Source organism: Rattus norvegicus, chromosome 14 (assembly GCF_021556685.1).
Source record: "Rattus norvegicus strain SHRSP/BbbUtx chromosome 14, alternate assembly SHRSP_T2T, whole genome shotgun sequence".
NCBI classification, from domain to species: domain Eukaryota; kingdom Metazoa; phylum Chordata; class Mammalia; order Rodentia; family Muridae; genus Rattus; species Rattus norvegicus.
Window position 1 is genome coordinate 21354506 of NC_141547.1, and position 20073 is coordinate 21374578.

The following is a 20073-nucleotide window of genomic DNA, read 5'->3' on the forward strand; positions in this document are numbered from 1 at the left end:
AACAAAAAGGTTGTATGTCTAACCAATATCCACCCATCACATTCCCTATCGCAATCTGTGGTAGCCACAATCATCCTCAGTTTATTTGACTTGCTTAGATTTCACGTATGAGTGAGATTAGGAGGTACTGGTGTCTCTGCTTATTTCATTTGCAAAATGTCCTACATGATCATCTATGTTGCCACCAATGACAGAATTGCTCTCTTTCTTGAAACTGAATGAAACTATACCGTGTGTGTGTCTCTGTGTGTGTGTGTGTTTCTGTGTGTTTGTGTCTGTGTGATTGCATGTGCATGTGTATGTGTGAATCTTTTTTGTTACCTATTCAACTTTTGATTGATATTGGAATCACCAGAATTATGAATTTATAAATTCAGAGTAATTATGACATCAGTGATGAAAGAGGTATAGATATCTCTTGAATTAGCCATTTCGCTTCCTTTTCATAATATAATTTATTATTATAAAGTACTATATTATTATTATTAAACTTTTTTTACAGTCCAGTCATTATTTCTCTTCTATAGTTCCTCATCCCATTCCTCCTACACCATCTCTAAGAGTATTTCCCTATCACTCCAACCCCACCCAACCAGACCTCCCCACTCTCTGGAGGAGGAAGGCAACCCTGTAGGAAAACCAGCTCAACTTACCTGGATCCATGAGATCTCTCAGACCCTGAGCCACCAAACAGGAAGCATATACCAGCTGATATGAGGCCCCCAACACATATACATCTCATTACTTTTTAAAAGTGTACTACATAATTTCTTAGATATAAACTGGATTCACATGATTTCACCCCTCTCCCCTTTCAAACCCTTTGATGCCACCATTCCCTTGCAAATTCATGGCATTCTTTTCTCTAATTATGATTGTTACCCATATGAATAAATTCATGTTGCATGCACACATATGCACTCATTTTCAGATCTGATCTCTTAATGTTAGATAACCAATTAGGAGGTCCCCCTTAGCAAACAAGACTGAATCTCCCTCAAGAGAATATTTTCAAGAGGAAAGTTCTTTTTAGTAGCTTGTTTTTAAATCTCAGAACTCCAAAAGATTCCTCAACATACAAAAGAGACATGTGCTCCACTATGTTCATCGCAGCCTTATTTATAATAGCCAGAAACTGGAAAGAACACAGATGCCCTTCAACAGAGGAATGGATACAGAGAATGTGGTACATCTACACAATGGAATATTACTCAGCTATCAAAAACAACGAGTTTATGAAATTCATAGGCAAATGGTTGGAACTGGAAAATATCATCCTGAGTGAGCTAACCCATTCACAGAAAGACATACATGGTATGCACTCATTGATAAGTGGCTATTAGCCCAAATGCTTGAATTACCCTAGATCCCTAGAACAAACGAAACTCAAGACGGATGATCAAAATGTGAATGCTTCACTCCTTCTTTAAATGAGGAAAAAGAATACCCTTGGCAGGGAATAGAGAGGCAAAGATTAAAACAGAGACTGAAGGAACACCCATTCAGAGCCTGCCCCACATGTGGCCCATACATATACAGCCACCCAATTAGACAAGATGGATGAAGCAAAGAAGTGCAGACCAACAGGAGCCGGATGTAGATCGCTCCTGGGAGACACAGCCAGAATACAGCAAATACAGAGGGGAATGCCAGCAGCAAATCACTGAACTGAGAATAGGTCCCCCGTTGAAGGAATCAGAGAAAGAACTGGAAGAGCTTGAAGGGGCTCGAGACCCCAAAAGTACAACAATGTCAAGCAACCAGAGCTTCCAGGGACTAAGCCACTTCCTAAAGACTATACATGGACTGACCCTGGACTCTGACCCCATAGGTAGCAATGAATATCCTAGTAAGAGCACCAGTGGAAGGGGAAGCCCTGGGTCCTGCTAAGACTGAACCCCCAGTGAACTAGACTATGGGGGGAGGGCGGCAATGGGGGGAGGGTTGGGAGGGGAACACCCATAAGGAAGGGGAGGGGGGAGGGGGATGTTTGCCCGGAAACCGGGAAAGGGAATAACACTTGAAATGTATATAAGAAATACTCAAGTTAATAAAAAAAAAATCTCAGAACTCAGAAAAGTTTGGAAAATAAACCACAGAAAACAAATTAAGCAAGAACATTTTTTATGGTTAAAAGGGATATTTCAGTTAGCTAAATGGTATAATCATGTAGTTATCAGATTATATCCCCATTGTGCAAAAGATAATAAATTATTGACAATAAAATTAGACATGAAGCTTTGATAATAAGGCCAAAAGAAGAAATATACAGTGATTATTTTTGTTAAAATGATTATACCTATATGTGGTGCATCCTTACACCATCAAGAAGAAAAATAACAGGAGTAAGGTAATAAAATAAAAATTCAATGCATTATTATTATTTAATTGCATTGATGGATCTGTAGAAACCTCATGGGTAGTATGACTGAATTTGATGGTCAACTTTTAAGTTTGACACAGTTATTCAGTTCCATTTTCACGGGTTACACTGACCTCTTGTGGACAGTTTATGCTAATATCTAGTTCCAGAATGTTAGACCAACTTGAATCCCCAGCAATGATCAATGTGGCTCAGAAAAACCAGAGAGGACACACAGGTCTCTGCACTCAAATTCCGTAGGGGAGAGACCTGAACCCATAGAAGTGTGGACACTCCTGAGAACTCAGAGAGACTACTCTCTGCCCACATTCCCAACCCAAGAGGAAATTGCCTAGTGCCATCTGTGCCCCTGGGCACAGGGACTTAGAATCAGTCAGGGTCAAGACCTTTCTGGATTTTTCCTGCACCAAGAGCTCAAAGCCAGTTGCCAGGAGTGCCTACACACCTGAGAGCAGAGGTGAGACCAAGTTTTCTGCTTCAAGTGACCTGCCTGGTGGACTCAGGACAAAAAGGCAGAAGTCCTCAGGGAAGGGCACTTCTGGTTTCTGTGCCCGCTACTGATCTGAACTGATCCAACCAAACCCCTTCAATCAAATCCCATGAGATAGAGAGCTGAATACCCAAAAATTTGGAAAATCCTGAGATGGCAGTATATTCCACCACTTCTGCCCACCTTTCCCACATCTCTGGCCCAAGAGGAAACTACACAGTGCCTCTGGATACAGGATTATAGGAGCAGTCAGAAGCAGGAACCTCCTGGGTCTGTCCTGCACCCAGAATTAAACTGAACCAGTCACATAGCTCTCTGGACCCAAATACAATGGGGTAGAAAGCTGAACCCTCAGAAGAGTGGACATGCCTGAGAACTCAGAGGAGACTACTCTCTGCCCACATACCAGACCCAGGAGGAAACTACCTAGTGCCATCTGTGCCCCCTGGGCAAAGGGATCTAGGATCAGTCAGGGGCAGGACCTTTCCAGGTCCTGCCTGCACCAGGAGCTGAAAGTCAGTTGTTGCCAGGAACGAGTACACATTTAAGAGCAGAGCTCTCTGTTCCCAGATCATGATGAAAGAAAACAGGTCTGCAGGAGTGCTGATACATGGACCTATAGGTGGGTCAAGCCACTGTCAGAGACAGAAAAACAAGCTAACACCAGACAGAACTTGATGGCAAGAGGCAAGTGTAAGAACATAAGAAAAGAAACCAAAACTACTTGGCATCATCAGAACCCAGATCTCCCACCAAAGCAAATACAGGATATCCAAACACACCAGAAAAGCAAGATTTAGATATACTACATCATTTATGATGATTATGATGATGATGGAGGACATTAAGAAGGACATAAATAACTCCCTTAAAGAAATACAGGACAAGGAGGGACAACTAAACCTTCAAAGGGCAGACAGGCCTGGGAAGCCAGAAGAGACTACACTCTGGCCACATTTCTGAATCTAGAGGAAAAGGCCTACCACTATCTGGGAACCCTGTGTACAGGGACCTGAGAAAAGGTGGGGCAGGCTCTGCTGGTTGCTCCCATCACGGAGATCTGAAACACAACACCCGAGGAGCGACTTCAGGCCTGGGACCAGAGGTAAGACCAATTTTTCTGCTCCAAGTGACCTGCCTGGTGGACTCAGGACAAACGCCCACAGGAACAGCTGAGGACCAGTAGACAGGAAAGACTACATGCCTGAAAGCAGAATACTCCATTACCATAACTGGAAGAAAGAAAGCAGGAAAACATGTCTACAGCACTCCTGAAACACAGGCCAATAGGACGGTCTAGCCACTGTCAGAAATAGCAGAACAAGGTAACACCAGAGACAACTTGATTTCAAGCACAAGAAACCAAGTAAGAGAAAGCAAGACTACATGGCATTATTGGAGCCCAATTCTCCCACCAAAGCAAACACTGAATATCCAAACATACCAGAAGAGCAAGATCTAGATTTTAAATCACATTTGATCGTGATGATGGAGGACTTCAAGGAAGACATAAATAACAACCTTAGAGAAATGTAGGAAAATATAAATAAACAAGTAGAAGCCTATAGAGAGGGATCACAAAAATCCCTGAAAGAATTACAGGAAAACACAATCAAGCAGGTGAAGGAATTAAAAATGGAAAAAGAAGCAATAAAGAAAGCACAGAGGGAGACAACCCTGGATATAGAAAACCAAAGGAAGAGACAAGGAGCCATAGATTGAGCACCACCAACAGAATACAAGAGATAGAAAAGAGAATCTCAGGAGCAGAAAATTCCATACCAATTATCAAAAGTACTGTTAAAGATAATGTAAAACGGAAAAAGCTACTGGCCCAAAACATACATGAAATCCAGGACACAAGGAGAAGATCAAATCTAAGCATAAAGAGAGTGAAGACTCCCAGCTCAAAGGAACAGTAAATATATTCAACAAAATCAAAGAAAAAACTTCCCTAACATAAAGAAAGAGATGCCCATAAATATACAAGAAGCCTACAGAACTCAAAATAGATTGAACCAGAAAAGAAACTCCTCGCGTCACATAATAGTCAAAACACCCAATGCACAAAAAAAAATAAAAGAGTATTAAAAGCAGTAAGGGAAAAAAGTCAAGTAACATATAAAGGAAGACATATGAGAATTCCACCAGACTTCTCACCAGAGACTATGAAAGACAGAAGATCCTGAATAGATGTCAAACAGACACTAGAAGAACACAAATGCCAGCCCAGGTTACTGTATCCAGCAAAACTCTCAATTAACATAGATGGAGCAACCAAGATATTCCATGACAAAACAAAATTTACACAATATCTTTCTACAAATCCAGCCCTACAAATGAAACTAAATGGTAAAGCACAACACAAGGAGGAAAGCTACATCCTAGAAAAAGCAAAAAAACGAATCATCTTCCAAGAAAACAAAGAGAAGAAAAGCACACAAAGAAAATCTCACTTCCAAATACGAATATAACAGGAAGCAAGAATCACTATTCCTTAATATCTCTCAACATAAAATGGACTCAACTCCCCAATAAAAAGACATAGATAAAAAAAACTGGATAGGCAATGGGGACTTTGAATTCTGCTGCCTACAGGAAACACACCTCAGAGACAAAGACAGAGACTACCTCAGAGTGAAAGGCTGGAAAACAACTTTCCAAGCAAATGGTCTGAAGAAGCAAACTGGAGTAGCCATCCTAATATCAAATAAAATCGATTTTCAACTAAAAGTCATCAAAAAAGATAAGGAAGGACACTTCATATTCATCAAAGGAAACATCCAGCAAGATGAACTCTCAATCCTAAATATACATGCTCCAAATACAAGGCCACCTACATACATAAAAGAAACCTTACTTAAGCTCAAAATACACATTGCATCTCACACAATCATAATAGGAGATTTCAACACCCCACTCTCATCAATGGACAAGTCATGGAAACAGATATTAAACAGAGATGTAGACAGACTAAGAGAAGTCATGAACCAAATGGACTTAATAGATATTTATAGAACATACTAAACGAAAACAAAAGGGTATACCTTCTTCTCGCCACCTCCTGGTACTTCCTCCAAAATTGACCATATAATTGGTCATAAACAAGCTTCAATAGACACAGAAAGATAGAAATAATCCTATGCATCCTATCAGACCACCATGGTCTAAAGCTGGTCTTCAACAACAAGGGAAGAATACCCACATATACATGGAAGTTGAACAATGCTCTACTCAATGAAAACCTGGTCAAGGAAGAAATAAAGAAAGGAATTAAAGACTTCTTAGAATTTAATGAAAATTAAGGTACAACATACCCAACCTTTTGGGACACAATGAAAGCTCTGCTAAGAGGAAAACTCATAGCTGGCAGAAAGAAACAAGAGAGAGCATATATCAGCAGCTTGATAGCACAATTATAAGCTCTAGAAAAAAAAGAAGCAAATAAACCCAAGAGGAGGAGTAGGCAGGAAATAATAAACTCAGAGCTGAAATCAACCAAGTAGAAACAAAAAGGACTATACAAAAAATCAACAGAACCAAAAGCTGGTTCTTTGAGAAAATCAATAAGATAGATAAACCCTTACCCAGACTAACCAGAGGACACAGAGAATGTGTCCAAATTAAGAAAATCAGAAACGAAAAGGGAGATATAACAACAGAGCCAGAGGAAATTAAAAAATCATCAGATCCTACTACAAAATCCTATATTGAACAAAACTTGAAAATCTGGAATTAATGGACAATTTCCAAGACAGATACCAGGTACCAAAGTTAAATCAGGAACAGATAAGCCATTTAAACAACCCCATAACTCCTAAAGAAATAGAAGCAGTAATGAAAAGTCTCCCAACCAAAAAGAGCTCAGATCCAGATGGATTCAGTGCAGAATTCTATCAGACGTTCATAGAAGACCTCATACCAATACTATCCAAACTATTCCACGAGATTGAAACAGATGGAGCGCTACCTATTTCCTTCTATGAAACCACAGTTACTCTTATACCTAAACCACACAAAGACCCAACAAAGAAAGAGAACTTCAGACCAATTTCCATTATGAATATCGACACAAAAATACTCAATAAAATTCTGGCAAACCGAATCCAAGAGCACATCAAAACAATCATCCACCATGATCAACTAGGCTTCATCCCAGGCATGCAGCGAAGGTTTAATACACTGAAAACCATCAACGTAATCCAATATATAAAAAAACTGAAAGAACAAAACCACGTGATCATTTCATTAGATGCTGAGAAAGCATTTGACAAAATTCAACACGCCTTCATGATAAAAGTCCTGGAAAGAATAGGAATTCAAGGCCCATACCTAAACATAGTAAAAGCCATATACAGCAAACCAGTAGCTATCATTAAACCAAATGGAGAGAAACTTGAAGCAAACCCACTGAAATCAGGGACAAGACATGGCTGCTGACTATCTTCCTACTTATTCAATATACTTCTTGAAGTTTGGATACAGATCGGAAAAGAAGAAGTCAAAATATCACTATTTGCAGATGATATGATAGTATATTTAAGTGATCCCAAAAGTTCACCAGAGAACTACTAAATCTGATAAACACCTTCAGCAAAGTGGCTGGGTATAATATTAACTCAAATAAATCAGTAGGCTTCTTTTACACAAAAGAGAAAGTAGTCAAGAAAGAAATTAGGGAAACGAGACTATTCATAATAGTCTCAACTAATATAAAGTACCTCGATGTGACTTTAACCAAGCAAGTAAAAGATCAGTATGATAAGAACTTCAAGTCTCTGAAGAAAGAAATTGAAGAATACCTCGGAAGATGGAAACATCTCCCATGCTCATAGATTGACAGGATGAATATCGTAAAAATGGCCATTTTAGCAAAAGCAATCTAGAGATTCAATGCAATCCCCATCAAAGTATGAATCCAATTCTTCAGATGGTTAGACAAAACAATTTCCAAATTCATCTGGAATAACAAAAAAACTAGGATTGCTAAAACTATCCTCAACCATAAAAAGACTTCTGGGGGAATGACTATCCCTGAATTCAAGCAGCATTACAGAACAATAGTGAGAAAAACTAAATGGTATTGGTACAGAGACAGACAGATAGACAAGTGGAATAGAATTGAAGACCTAGAAATGAACCCACACACCTATGTTCACTTGATTTTTGACAAAGGAGCCAAAACCATCCAATGGTAAAAAGATGGCATTTTCAGCAAATGGTGCTGATTCTACTGGAGACCAGCATGTAGAAGAATACAGATTGATCAATTCTCATCACCCTGTACAAAGCTTAAGTCCAAGTGGATCAAGAACCTCCACATCAAACAAGATTCACTCAAACTAATAGAAGAAAAAGTGGGGAAGGTTCTCGAACACAGGAGCACTGGAGAAAATTTCCTGAACAAAACACCAGTGGCTTATGCTCTAAGATCAAAAATTGATGAATGGGATTTCAAAAAATTGCAAAGCTTCTGTAAGGCAAAGGACACTGTTGTTAGGACAAAATAGCAACCAACAGATTGGGAAAAGATCTTTCCCAATCCTAGAACTGATAGAGGGCTTATATCCAAAATATAAAAAGAACTAAAAAAGTTAGACCTCAGGAAGACAAATAACCCTATTAAAAATGGGGTTCAGAGCTAAACAAAGAATTCACAGCTGAGGAATGTCAAATGGCTGAGAAACACCTAAAGAAATGTTCAACATCCATAGTCATAAGGGAATAGCAATTAAAAACAACCCTGAGATTTCATCTCAAACCAGTCAGAATGGCTAAGATCAAAAACTCAGGTGACAGCAAATGCTGCCGAGGATGTGGAGAAAGACGAACACTCCTCCATTGTTGGTGGGATTGTAGACTGGTACAACCATTCTGGAAATCAGTCTGGAGGTTCCTCAGAAAACTTGACTTTGAACTCCTTGAGGACCCAGCTATACCTCTCTTGGGCATATACCCAAAAGATGCCCCACATATAACAAAGACACGTGCTCCACTATGTTCATAGCAGCCTTATTTATAATAGCCAGAAGCTAGAAAGAACCCAGATGCCCTTCAACATAGGAATGGATACAGAAAATGTGGTACATCTACACAATGGAATATTACTCAGCTATCAAAAACAATGACCTTATGAAATTCGTAGGCAAATGGATGGAACTGGAAATTATCATCCTTAGTGTGGTAACCCAATCATAGAAAAACATACATGGTATGCACTCACTGATAAGTGGATTTTAGTCTAAATGCTCGAATTACCCTAGATGTACAGAACACGTGAAACTCAAGAAGGATGACCAAAATGCAAATGTTTCACTCCTTCTTTAAAAGGGGAACAAGAATACCCTTGGGAAGGGATATGGAGGCAAAGTTTAGAACAGAGGCTGAAAGAACGCCCATTCAGAGCCTGCCCCACATCTGGCCCATACATATACAGCCACCAAAGTAGATAAGATGGATGAAGCAAAGAAGTGCAGGCAACAGGAACCGGATGTAGAGCTCTCCTGAGGGACACAGTCAAAATACAGCAAATACATAGGCGAATGCCATCATTAAACCACTGAACTGAGAATGGGACCCCTGTTGAAGGAATCTTAGAAAGGACTGAAAGAGCTTGAAGGGGCTTGAGACCCCATATGAACAACAATGCCAACCAACCAGAGCTTCAAGGGACTAAGCCACTACCCAAAGACTATACATGGACTAACCCTGGGCTCCAACTAAATAGGTAGCAATAGCCTAGTAAGGGCACCAGTGGAAGGGGAAGCCCTTGGTCCTGCCAAGACTGGACCCCCAGTGAGTGGGATTGTTGGGGTTAGGCCGGTAATGTCAGGAGGATGGGGAGGGCAACACCCATATAGAAGAAGAGGGGGAGGCATTAGGGGGATGTTTGCTTGGAAACTTGGAAAGTAATAACAAATGAAATGTAAATAAGAAATACCCAATTAAATAAAGATGGAGAAAAAGAAAGAAATACAGGAGAGCACAAGTAAACAAGTAGAATCCCATAAAGAGGAAACACAAAAATTCCTTAAAGAATTACAGGAAAACACAACCAAACAGGTGAAGGAATTGAAAAGAAAACTCTGGGATTGAAAAATAGAAATAGAAACAATAAATAATGCACAAAGAGAAACAACCCCAGAGATAGAAAACCTAAGAAAGAGATCAGGATTCATAGGTGAAAGCATCACAAACACAATACAAAAATAGAAAAGAGAGACTCAGGGGGGAGAAAATACCATAGAAAACAATGACACAACTGTCAAAGATAATGTAAAACGCAAAAAACCTCCTAGCCCAAAACTTTCAGGAAATCCAAGTAACAGTGCAAAGATCAAACCTAAGGATAATAGGTATAGAAGAGATTGAAGACTACCAACTTAAAGGACCAGTAAATATATTCAACAAAATGATAGAAGAAAACTTCCCTAACCTAAAGAAAGAGATGCCCATAAACATTCAAGAAGCCTACAGAACTCCAAATAGATTCAAACAGAAAAGAAATTCCTCCCATCATATAACAGTCAAAACACCAAATGCACAAAAAAAAAAAAGAAAGAATATTAAAAGCAGTAAAGGAAAAAGGTCAAGTAACATATAAAGGAAGACCTATAAGAATTGCATCAGACTTCTCACCAGAGTCTATAAAATCCAGAAGATCCTGGGCAGAGGCCAAACAGACCCTAAGCAAACAAAAATGCCAGCCCAGGCTGCTATGTCCAGCAAAACTCTCAATTAACATAGATGGAGAAAGCAAGATATTCCATGACAAAACCAAATTTACACAATATCTTTCTACAAATCCAGCCCTATAAAGGATTACAGATGTAAATTTTCAATGCAAGGGGGGAAAATACACATTACAAAAAGCAAGAGATTGCCTAGCAAGTGCAAGGCCCTGGGTTCGGTCCCCAGCTCCAAAAAAAAAAAAAAAGAAAGAAAGAAAAAAGAAAAAAGAGAAAATGCAAGAGAATATTTTCATTGCAATAAAACAAAAAGAAAAGAGAGACACAAACATAATTCTACCTCAAACAACAAAAATAACAGGAAGCAACAATCACTATTCCTTAATATCTCTAAACATCAGTGGACTCAATTCTCCAAGGGAAAGACACAGTCTAAGAGACATGACACATAAAGAGGACCCAAGATTTTGCTGCATACAAGAAACACACCTCAGAGACAAAGACAGACACTACCTCAGAGTAAAAGGCTGGAAAAGAACTTACCAAGCAAATGGCCCAGAGAAGCAAGCTGGAGTTGCCATTCTAATATCGAATAAAATTGACTTTCAACCAAAAGTCATCAAAAAGGATAAGGAAGGACACTTCATATTCATCAAAGGAAAAATCCACCAAGATGAACTCTCAATCCTAAATATCTATGCTCCAAATGCAAGGGCACCTACATTCATAAAAGAAATCTTACTAAAAAGTGGGGAAGAGTCTCATACACATGGACACTGAGGAAAATTTCCTGAACAGAACACCAGTGCCTTATGCCCTAAGATCAAGAATCAACAAATGGACCTCATAAAATTGCAAAATTCCTGTAAGGCAAAGGACACTGTCATTAGGACAAATTGGCAACAAACCAAATGGGAAAAGATCTTTGACAATCCTACTTCTGATAGAGGGATAATATCCAAAATATACAAAAAAGTCAAGAAGTTAGACTCCAGAGAGCCAAATAATTCTATTAAAAAATGGGGTACAAAGCTAAAGAAAGAATTCTGAGCTGAGGAATATTGAATGGCTGAGAAGTACCTAAAAATGCACAGCATCCTTAGTTATCAGGGAAACGTAACTTAAAACAACCCTGAGATTCTACCTTACACCAGTCAGAATGGCTAAGATCAAAAACTCAGGTGACATCAGATGCTGGCGAGGATGTGGAGAAAGAGGAACACTCCTCCATTGTTGGTGTGAATGCGAACTGCTACAACCACTCTGGAAATCAGTCTGGAGGTTCCTCAGAAAATAGGACATTCCACTACCTGAGGACCCAGCTTTACCTCTCCTGGGCATATACCCAAAAGATGCCCCAACATACAACACGGACACATGCTCCACTATATTCATAGCAGCCTTATTTATAACAGCCAGGAACTGGAAAGAACCCAGATACCCTTCAACAGAGGAATGGATACAGAAAATATGGTACATCTACACAATGGAGTACTACTCGGGTATCAAAAACAATGACTTCAGGGTTGGGGATTTAGCTCAGTTGTAGAGCGCTTGCCTAGTAAGCACAAGGCCCTGGGTTTGGTCCCCAGCTTTGAAAAAAAAAAGGAAAAGAAAAAAAACAATGACTATATGAAATTCATAGACAAATGGATTGAATTAGGAAATATCATCGTATGGAAGCAAAGTTTAGAGCAGAAACTCAAGATATGGCCATTCAGAGCCTGACCCATATGTGGCCCATATATATACACCCACCAAAACTAGGTAAGATTGATGAAGCTAAAGAGTACATGCTGAAAGGGATCGGATATAGATCTCCCCTGAGAGACACATCCAGAGCATGTCCAATACAGAGGTCAATGCTAGCAGCAAACCACCGAACTGAGAATAGGACCCCCTTGGGGGGAATTAGAGGAAGTATTGAAAGAGGTAAAGGAGCTTGCAACCCCATAAAAACAACAATGCCAACCCACCAGAGCTTCCAGGGACTAAACCACTACTGAAAGATTTTACATGGAATGACCCAGGGCTCCAAATGCATATGTAGCAGAGAATAGCCTTGTTGGGCCAGCAGTGGAAGGAGGAGCCCTTGGTCCTGCCAAGGTTGGACCCCCAGTGCAGGGAAATATGTGGGGGAGGGTGTGCAGTAAGAGTGATGTATAGGTAGCATACCCGTATGGGGGTGGGGGAGGGGAGGGAATGGGAGCTTATGGAAAGGAAACCAGGAAGGGGAATAACGTTTGAAATGTAAGTAAAGTAATATATCTAATAATTTTTTTAAAAAAGAATCCTATTCAGAAGAATTGAAGGTATGCAGGAATTACTCCATCATCTGAGAGCTTCTGTTATAGGAGCCAAAACAGTGCCACCTGGAAAAGAGATCTGCTCACCAGAAGTTGCTGCCAGAGTCTCCCCTGCACCCCTCTTTGGGTAGTCAGTCCCTGCTAGCTCAGCCCAGCCTGACATCCTGTGGCAGCCATGGCAGTGGTGAAAATGGAGGTGGAGCAGCAGCAGCAGAGACAGCAGAAAGGAGTTCCTCCTCCCTGCCCATTTCTCAAACCTTCACCTGAACCCATGCACCTAGTTGGACCAGAGATCTCCATGGAAAGCCTCCAAGGGGAGGCCCACACTTTACAATTTATTTTATTTTATTTATGTGTTTTGGGATTAGTGTGCATGTGAGTGCAGGTTGCCCACACAGGCCACAAGCATTCTTGCTCTTAAGCCAGTTACAGGAGGTGGGAGCAACTCATTGTGGGTGCTGAAAATCAAACAGTGCTCTGTAAGAAGAGTACATGCTTCTAACCATTGAGTCATCTCTACAGTTCTTGTTTATATTTTTATTTCACTTTCTGTTTCTTTTAAATTGTTAAGTCTAATTACATCCCCTGCACTTGCAGAATGCACTTCCCATAGCAAGAATTCCTCTTTTTCCTTCTCATTTCAGTTTCTCTGAGCATATAAATACTACATACTTCGATGTCATAATTTGTATTTCTATCTCCATTCCTTAGGTATAAATCTTCTGATTTTATACTGTGGGTGGCATTTCCTCAGTCACAAAATAACACTCGTCCAACTTGTTTTACTTAAGTACTTGAAAAACATGTTGATTTGTGATTTTATTAGTTCTGTTATCATAAAAACTGTTATGGGAAATGAAATCTCAAGTAATCCAATCTGTATTCCTGGGTTATGCTCACTAATATTTGGCTCCAGAATAAACTATCTTTTGTCCCCTTTTTGTGAGAGCTGTGTTTTTAATGTTGACACTCGAGGGAGGAATGACAAAAAAATATGAACGTGGACCACAGAACCAAATACTGAACATAGGTAACAGTTAGTAGCATGATTAGCCACGTGGGGGAAATGTGGAAAAGAAAACCCTTATACGTCATTCGCGGGATTGTAGATTAGCACAATAGAAATTTGTCTGGAGATTTCTTAAACAATAAAGAAATAAAAACTATCATTCAATACACCTCTACTATTCCTGGTCCTACACCCAAAGAATATTATGTCCTGCCACAGACATATTCATTGCTGCTCTGCTCACAATGGACAACAAATGCAACTGGACTACCTGTTCTTCCATGGAAGAAGGAATATATGATATATACATATACCACACAATTTCATTCCAGTGTAATGAAAAATGAAATGTACAGGAAGTGGATGAACTAGAAAACATTACTAAGCTAACCCAGGCTCAAAGACAAACACCTCACATGCTCCCCCATATGGAGAGCATATCTTCAAATATTTAGATTTAGATTTAACTTAGAGTTTCTGTAGAGACTGGCAAACTAAAATAGAGCTCTGACACAGTCCTGAAGTGAGGTAGGGATCATGGAACATAGGAAACATGAAAAGAGAGAGAGGAAAGAGAAGCGCTAAGTCATGGCTATAAAAGTAGAGTAGAGACTGAGAAGAGAAAGGGTAGGGAGAGACAGTCAAATGAAATTAAATATATGTGAAGAAAGCACATTGAAACTTACTACTGTACAAACGATTTGCAAAATATCAAAATGGAAGGACCCTGCCTGACTAAGTGCACATAAATGGTTCTTAGAAACCATGTGATTCATGGTGTCCTTGTTTACTGTGCTATGATGTCGCCAGAAGACCACCCCCACTGACTGATAATCTCATGAAGTTGGAGCTTGCCACACACCAGAATCATGAGCCTCTGTATACAAAATATTGTAAAATAAGAAAAATAAACACGAAATACAGAATGATTGGCTTAAATTCCTGTGTGTTATGTGATGTACATCTTTATCATCAAAGTTTTCAAAAACACGATTACTTACTGACACCTAATTAATATCTATTGATTATGTGAATTTATATTTTTATATAGCTATATGCAATGCATACCAGACATAAGAACTTCCAGAGTACACTGTTTTTGACACTGCCCTAAAAATGCTACACACAATATACATAATCTCTAAATGCAAAGTCCTTCCCTCTGGATTGGGAGATAACACTTATAAAACCTTTAGAACCTTGAGGTCATAGAAGTTCTGTTTGATCAACTACCTTCCACACCATCAGATGTTGCCCATGAATCGTGGACTATGAGGTGTAAGAGTTACATATTAACTTCTTGCTTGGTTGTCACATACCAGCATGAGTTCATAGGGACAGCCAATGTAAAAGAAGCCTTTAGATTGCACAAAACTACCTACAAAACTTACTTGGGTTCTTCCACTGATGCAAGGGACATCTTATTTTAACTCAGAAAACTGTAAAAGGGCTGATTTGGACATGGAATTCGGCCATCAAATCTCTATCAACATATCCTGAATGAGCTTGTACTGAGATCATGAGGTGAATTCAGTTTTTTACTGATCCCTGCAAACCAGACTCCTTTAACTTTGGGATTTTCTCTACAAATTTGATGAAACAGGAGTTTGAAAATCATGTTGCAAAGTGGGTCAGTCGGTAAATATATGAGTAATAAAAGTATTGAGTTGGGAAATTTTATTCACAGTTCCCAATAAACTTTGCAGACTATTTAAGTATTCTGAGCACCGTTGTAGACATTCATGATCAATCTAAAAGATGATTGCTTTGATGTTATTCATGAAGAGACCACTTGTCAGTGTAGTGAACTGAGGATGGGTTTCTGAAAATACCTTTTCATTTACTCTTTGTGCTTCCTTTCTGGCTATACAGTGGAAAAGCACAAATGACATTTCCCTCCCCTTCCTATGTTCCCTTGTTTGCTCAGAACTAAAAGAGTAATTATATCCAAAAAGAGGATAAAAATACTATTCATGTGCTTTGTCTTTGGCTTTTGTATCCCACCGTTTCCTGAGAAGAGAGAGAAATAATTGTTGTGTGATATTCTATCATCTTCATGTTTTTCTTTCTTTAAAGGTAAACCTGTATATTTTTTATCCAAAATATTTGGGTAGATTTGGGTAAACCAATTGGAGAATCAATTATGAGATTGTGTCTCCTGACATCAAAAGATGTACCAACAAAAGTTGGTTACCAATGTGACCACGTAAACCTGAGCTGAACAGGGACAACAATAGATGTACCAAAGTGGGCAGAGAAAAGCCACAACAGGTCAACCTGATACAGCGAACTTCCACCAACTAAGGAATGAAGAGAGTGGAAGGGATAGTCTTCCCTAGAATACAATTAACATTATATGGACTTAGGTATTTATTTTATGGGGGTGTGCGTGTGGGTGCGTGTATGTGTGTGTGAATGATAGATATATCATGAACATAAATAACAAATATAGTCAACATAGAGATAAAACATGATACTGTTTTGCTTAGACTTGCTTAATTGCAAAAATATGATTAAATGCAGTTATGCCTATTTTCCTGAAAATTGTGAGCCATCATTTTCTAAGGCTGAAAGCACCATTGTGTATATAAACTACATTGTCTTTGTTCTCTGTGCTGAAACCTAGATTCCACAACTTAGCTACTGTGCATAAAGTTGTACGATATATGCATTTATCTCCGTGATGTGCACCTTGGAATCTTAGCAGTTCCAACTCAGAAGTGATATAGCTGGGTGTAATGGTATTTTTAAATGTTACTTGATAACTCTATTAGTTACTAATGTGACCCAGCCAGCTCCCCACCAACACAAATAATAGAATCCTGTGAATTTATTAAAATCAGCTTTGGCACAATTACTAGGCAAATAACTCCTAATTTATTTTTCTATATGCTAGATTGTTAATCTCCAGCTATGGTGCCCAAGTACTTGCCTGAGTCTTACCTGGGTTGTTTCTGCTGCATCAGACTGTCCTCAGAGGGCATTTCACTCAGCCAAGTGGTCCCAATCCATCATGTCTAATGGAGATCTGTTCTCTCCATTTTCTTCCTTCTTCTCCATCCTTCTTTCTCCTTCTTCCTCCTCTTTTTCTCTTTATGGACCTTACCTGTGACCCTGAGCCTGTGAAGGCCTGCCTACCTCTATTCTCCCAGTAATGGCTATAGCCACTTTTATTTAACCAATAGATTTAAATTGGAGAACAATGATTATACAATAAAGGCGAGTGTGCTTGAGAATCTGCTCATGGGGGCAACCACAACTTGTGGGACAGGTTTTAAACAGTTGAATACATAGCAGCACCAGACCAACCCCTAACAGTTGTGTCATATGTAATCTAATTTTAGCTCTGTTATATTGTTTGCTTATATTTTTCCATATGTCTTTATATTACATGTGGGGTGTGGGGGGGCTGTACAAATGTTTAAGTACAACCTTCTGTGGCTCAGGAAGCATGAGGGAAGTGGTAGAAAGATGGTAAGAGTCAGAACACCAGGAAGTTTGTTGTAATGCATTCTCTCCTAGAGATGGTTGCATAAACAGGGCTGGAACAATCAATAACCCTGTGAACATGAAATGGGGAAATCTCAAGAGATCCTCCCCTAGATAAAGAATCACAGGCATTAATGACTCTTGGGAAAAGAAGAATTAGCTTCTCCCAGAAATGAGTCTCTTTATTCACTGGTCAACATTGAAACCATGTACACACAAACAACAAAAATATGATTATATTCTGACAGTACTCATTTTATTTGCCCCTTCACTGAGTGGTTGTCTCATATTTTCAGTGTTCAATTTTGGATATTCTTCCTGTATTCTGTGTATTATTCCTCTATCAGAAATATAGGGAGGCACTCAGGTCTTTCATCCTCTAGGCTGTGTTTTCCTTTAATTTTTTTCTGTAACTTACACATATAGATGTTGTTTTTCTGGCACCATTTATTGCATAGCTCTCTTTCCTCCAATGTATGATTTTTGCACTTTTTTTCAAAACTAATGGTGGTAGTAGCTGTACATGGTCAATCATGTCTCTACTCCCGGTCCCATTGAACTACAGCTCCCTTTTGTCCCAGTATTATGTTCTTTCTGCTAATATGAATGTACAGTGTAATTTCAAACTGTACATGGTGATACTTTCTTCATTATTCTTTTTGATCAGGATTATATTGACTATTTGGAATCTTTCGTTCTTCCATTTGAATGTTATGATATTTTCTATTCTGGGAAAGGTATCATTTTCATGTTGATGAGAATTGCCCTGAATCTGTAGGGTAGTTTTGCTAGCAGAATGATCTTTACAATATTAACTATCATGAATATGGAGGACTTTTCCATTTTATACTTACCCCTTCATTTTTTTCCCCTTCGGTGTTTGAAAATTGCCACTGTAGACACCTTTTCCCTTATCCTTTTGCTGTAAACATATAAATATTCCGAAGTTATACTTTGCTGATGGTGATAGTGTTTTGTTTTAAAGCTGTCTTGAAAAGAATTTTTCCTAATTTCTCAGAATATCCATTATTAACATAAAGAACCCACCTGATTTTTGCATTTTGTGTGTGGTAGGTATAGGTCTAGTCATATGTGTCTAGTTCATTATATGTGTCTAGTGCACATGTGTGTGGTTGTGTGGAGGTCTGAGGTTGGACGTGGGAGTCTTCTTCAATCACTTTTCATGTCTTTTCCTAAGGCAGAATCTCTCATTTGATCCCAGAACTCAACAACAAGGACTAGTCTACCTAGCTGATTTGTAGTGTGTTCCCTGTCTCCACTTCTGAGCAATGAAACACACCTGGACTACCACATATGCCTGAGTTAACTCTGGTTCTCAAGCTTGAGTCAAGGTGTCAGAGAGAGAGACAGACAGACAGAAAGACTCTGGGTCCGTCTCAAACATTTGAAACCCCAAAACCACACCACCAGTGTCAAGCTTTCTCCAACAAGACCACAGCTATCTAATAGTGCCATTCTTTGGTGACGAAGCATTCAAATGAATGAGCCTATGGGGTCCTTTACTATTGTAATCACCAGAGCATGGCTACCATACATTATCAGCATCTTCACAACACATACCAATCACAGAAATGCATAACCTAGCACAATGCATATATCAAAAAGTCCAAAAATTCTGCCCCAGTATGTACATCTACATAAGTTCCTATACTTACAATTCATAGAATATGATGAGCTGGATCAGCAGGTTTGTGAGAGTCAGAATAAAAGGAAGCAGACTCCTCGTATCACTGGCATATCTAATCCAGAAACAAAGTAATAGCCATAAACATATTAATGTAGTCAAAGGGAGGAAACTTTGGTTGTACCCAAGCAGTTCTATGAAAGAACAAACATTTCTACTTTGTCTACCCTGTTTTTCCCTACTTTCCCTCTAATTAGAGACTAATGAGGAAAAGAGCATTACATGTTGTATGTCTGTGTGTGTGTGTGTGTGTGTGTGTGTGTGTGTGTGTCTTTCAACACCATACTTATAAAAGGAAGTTCTTTACAAACCAGGGCCTGAGTATCTGTTTCACTTACATCCACCACAACAGTCACACAAACTGCTCATCCTAGAATAACTTTGATTTTATCTGTATTTTTCACACTTTGAGATACAATTACATAAGATGATTCTTTTATGGACTCATGAGAACTAATGTCTAATATCTATCTAATAACACTACAATCAGAAAAGGCATTTTCAAAAACCAGCGACAATAACAACAACAACAAAAACCAACAAAATCAACAAAAAAACTAAAATTCAAAACTGGTGACTCCAATCAGGTGTGATATGCTGAGTCAAGGAATTTATTGGGTTTTTTACAAAAGCATGGGGGAAGAGTTACTTTCAAAAGCACTGAAGACTCAGGCAACTACATCTCTAGATGTCCAATGCCATCATGGAGAAATCCAAGCAAAGGTAAATCACTGGAGTCTCCTGGGTTATTGCATGTTGTGAATTTTATACTTAAATCAACACAAGTTGATGTCATCTGAAAGGATGGAACATTAGCACATAAAACAGATTATGGATCATTTTCTTGTTTGACAAATGATGTGGAAAGGTCCATCTCACTGTGGAGCATCCCTAGGAAAGTGATCCTGGGTGAAAGAGAGAGAACTGAGAGAACCATCAGCATAACCCAGTATTGTTCCTCCAGGGCCTCTACTTCAGGTCCTACCTTGAGGATCCTGCTTTG

The 20073-nt window shown here is 39.1% G+C and overlaps 1 long non-coding RNA gene across 1 annotated transcript in view; it reads right to left on the reverse strand.

Moving 5' to 3' along the window:
- Positions 1 to 20073, reverse strand: part of LOC148001274 (LINE-1 retrotransposable element ORF1 protein-like) — a 139753-nt gene that overhangs the window by 89830 nt on the left and 29850 nt on the right. Inside the window, exons 4-5 of the long non-coding RNA XR_015636958.1 lie at positions 19042 to 19125; positions 18220 to 18287 (exon numbers count right to left, since the gene is read on the reverse strand). This is a non-coding gene — a long non-coding RNA (LINE-1 retrotransposable element ORF1 protein-like). The remainder of the gene's footprint in view (positions 1 to 18219; positions 18288 to 19041; positions 19126 to 20073) is intronic.